Source organism: Chiloscyllium plagiosum, chromosome 5 (assembly GCF_004010195.1).
Source record: "Chiloscyllium plagiosum isolate BGI_BamShark_2017 chromosome 5, ASM401019v2, whole genome shotgun sequence".
Taxonomy (NCBI): Eukaryota; Metazoa; Chordata; class Chondrichthyes; order Orectolobiformes; family Hemiscylliidae; genus Chiloscyllium; species Chiloscyllium plagiosum.
In genome coordinates, this window is record NC_057714.1 from 65,501,727 (window position 1) to 65,505,490 (window position 3,764).

The 3,764-nt window shown below is 49.4% G+C and overlaps 1 protein-coding gene across 1 annotated transcript in view; it reads left to right on the forward strand.

Annotated features, from left to right (window-relative positions):
• Nucleotides 1-2,799: 2,799 nt before the first annotated feature.
• The window catches only part of LOC122549941 (ras-related protein Rab-5A), a 41,693-nt gene continuing 40,728 nt past the window's right edge, over nucleotides 2,800-3,764 (forward strand). Inside the window, exon 1 of the mRNA XM_043690213.1 lies at nucleotides 2,800-2,917. The gene's annotated coding sequence lies outside the window, so the exon portion shown is untranslated. The remainder of the gene's footprint in view (nucleotides 2,918-3,764) is intronic.

The following is a 3,764-nucleotide window of genomic DNA, read 5'->3' on the forward strand; positions in this document are numbered from 1 at the left end:
TATATCGTGTTTTGTGCAGTCCTTGCATGGTATTTTGTACACTACATTAGTTTTTCTCATGTTGGGTATCGGGTCCTTCGTTCTGGTGAGTTGTTGTCTGAGTGTGGCTGTTGGTTTGTGTGCTGTTATGAGTCCTCGGGGTCGCAGTAGTCTGGCTGTCAGTTCTGGGATGTTCCTGATGTATGGTAGTGTGGCTAGCCACGCTCAGACAACAACTCACCAGAACGAAGGACCCGATATCCAACATGAGCAAGACGAATGTTGTGTACAAAATACCATGCAAGGACTGCACAAAACATTATATAGGACAAACAGGAAGACAGCTAACAATCCGCTTCATGAACATCAACTAGCCACGAAACGACACGACCAGCTATCCTTAGTAGCCACACACGCAGACAACAAGCAACATGAATTCGACTGGGACAACACTACTATCATAGGGCAAGCCAGACAGAGAACAGCCAGGGAATTCCTAGAGGCATGGCATTCATCCACAAACTCCATCAACAAACACATCGACCTGGACCCAATATACCAACCACTACAGCGGACAGCTGAAACTGACAACCGGAAGCGGCAGGGACAGACCACTATAAACACCGGAGGAAACATCAAAGAAGCGCTTCGCAGGAGGCTCCCAAGCACTGATGATGTCGCCTAGCCAGGGGGCGAAACGTTTGCAACAAAAACTTCCAGCTCGGCGAACAGAACCACAGCAACGATTCAATAATTTACTCAGTATTACTTCTCTGGTGATTGTGATTTTCTTGAACTCCTCCCTCATTTCCATTTTCTGATTTATTGCCGCTTCTGGGATCTTACTTGTATCCTCTACATAGAAAGTTGCCACAAAATATCTGTTAATCTGTTATTGCTTTATTTTCCATTATTAATTCTCTGATCTTATTTTCTATTAGATCAATGCTCACTTTGTTAACTCTTTCCTTCTTTAAATATATAGAGAAATTGTTACTACCAATATGTTGTTTCTGGCTAGCTTTCTGTTGTACTATGATTTTTTTTCCATTATTAATGTTTTGATCATTTTAAAATATTCTGTCCAATCGTCTGACCTACCTTTGCTTTTTCTTTTAGTTTCATACAGTCTTTAACATTTACAGTTCATCACAACTGGTGTGTCCATCCTGTGGATTTTATTTTATTCATTGGAAAGTATCTATTCCCTATATTTTGAAATATCCCCTTACATCTTTTGACATTTTTAAAATCTAATTTTACAATTCACTTTAGCCAGCTCTTCTTTCATGACCTCATAACTGTCCTAATTAAAATTGTAAACATTAGTCTTGGGGGAAGAGGTCCCACCTCTCTCTATCTCTCTCTCTCACACAGAATGCAACATTCAGTATATTATGTTGAATGTTGATATTATGGTCACTGCTACCTTTGGGCACCATCCCTATGAGATTGCTACTTAGTCCTATCTCATTGCACCAGGTTTAATACAACCTGCTTTCTGGTTGACTCCAGAATGTGCTGTTCCAAGGAACTACCCGAAAAATATTCAATTAACTCCAAATCTAGCTATCTTTGCCCACATAATTTTTCCAGTTGATAAGTAAACTAAAATGTCCCATTGCTGTGCCTTTCTGATAACCTCTAATTATTTCTTCTTGATGTCCCACCCCACCATGTGGTTACTGTTACTGGATTGTACACTATTCTCGTACAAAATTTTTAACCTTCATAATTTCTCATTTCCACATTCATTGTCCTAACTGCCTTGGTTTCTTGAACTTAGATCATCCCTTTCTATCAGGCTAATCTTATAATTAACTAAGAGAGCCATCTCTCCACCTGTCCCTACTTTCTTGCCATTCCTACATGGGCTGTATCCTTTATAATTCAGGTCGCGATACATGTTATCCTGCAGCAATGTTTCTGTAATAGATATCAGGTCATACTTATTCATTTCTATTTGCATTCTCCAGTTCATTCATTTTGTTTTGAAATTTGTATGATCAGCTATTTCAGACCCAGCAAACCAGACGTCCTCAATCTGCAATCACTGTCTAAGGTGATTTAATTTTAGCTCCTTGATTGTTGGAGCTGCCAGGAGGCGGTGGAGGCTAGTACAATTGCGACATTTAAAAGGCATCGAGACGAGTACACAAATAGGAAGGGTTTAGAGGATTATGGGCTGTTTGCTGGCAGGTGGGACCAGATTGGGTTGGGATCTCTGGTCGGCACAGATGAGTTGGACCAAATGGTCTATTTCCATGCTGTATATCTAACTGCAACATTTAAAAGGCATCTGGATGGGTATATGAATAGGAAGGGCTTAGGGGATAAGGGTCAAGTGCAAGCAAATGGAACTAGATGAGGTTAGGATGGACACGTTGGACCGAAGGGTCTGTTTCCGTGCAGTACATCTCTATGACTCCTAGATCCGATTAAGTAATTGAATATTGATTTCAACTACATCATTTCCTCAACTTAAAAAAAGTTTAAACTTGACATAGTTATACTTTTGAACTGAAAACGACCTGAGACCAAATTTCCCCTGTTCTTCTTGCAAAGCCATTTTCATTAATTATTGGCATTTAGTCCAAGCTATTCATTTCATGGAAAAGGTGCCACACTTTCCAGTATGAAACGTTGCTAAACTTGAGAGTGACAGACAGTAAGAAACCTCAATAACAACAATGCACTAAACAAGCGCTTGCTATTCAAACAAGTGGTTTCCCAGGAATTCCCAAATCGTGACAGGAGCAAAGCAAAGCAAAGCACGTGGTGTGAGCCGCGGACGGGCACAGTGACGGGGGACGTGATGCGGTACGTCAGTGAGTTCCGGAGCGGAGTGCTGAGGCACGCGGAGGTAGTGGAGCGGCGCTCGGTCAGTCTCGAGTCCCCGGACACAGGGCGGAGGGAGCATCGCCTCCTGCTTCAGCCGGTAAGCTGCAGGCCAGGACGGGCGGTTCTACTCACTGGGGTCTGCTGGAAAGCCGGGCCGCACGGTGGACTCCCGGCATCTCGGGCTGGCGCTGTCACTGAAGTTGCTGCTTTAAAAACCCAAAATGGCGGCTCCCGGCTGCGCAGATTCAGCAGCAAAACAGAAAGGGAGGCCCCGGGGTCAGAGGGAGGGAGGCCCCGGGGTCAGAGGGAGGGAGGCAGGCCCCGGGGTCAGAGGGAGGGAGGCCGGCCCCGGGGTCAGAGGGAGGGAGGCCGGCCCCGGGGTCAGAGGGAGGGAGGCCGGCCCCGGGGTCAGAGGGAGGGAGGCCGGCCCCGGGGTCAGAGGGAGGGAGGCCGGCCCCGGGGTCAGAGGGAGGGAGGCCGGCCCCGGGGTCAGAGGGAGGGAGGCCGGCCCCGGGGTCAGAGGGAGGGAGGCCGGCCCCGGGGTCAGAGGGAGGGAGGCCGGCCCCGGGGTCAGAGGGAGGGAGGCCGGCCCCGGGGTCAGAGGGAGGGAGGCCGGCCCCGGGGTCAGAGGGAGGGAGGCCGGCCCCGGGGTCAGAGGGAGGGAGGCCGGCCCCGGGGTCAGAGGGAGGGAGGCCGGCCCCGGGGTCAGAGGGAGGGAGGCCGGCCCCGGGGTCAGAGGGAGGGAGGCCGGCCCCGGGGTCAGAGGGAGGGAGGCCCCGGGGTCAGTGTGTCAGAGGGAGGGAGGCCCCGGGGTCAGTGTGTCAGAGGGAGGGAGGCCCCGGGGTCAGAGGGAGGGAGGCCGGCCCCGGGGTCAGAGGGAGGGAGGCCGGCCCCGGGGTCAGAGGGAGGGAGGCCGGCCCCGGGGTCTGTCAGAGGGAGGGAGG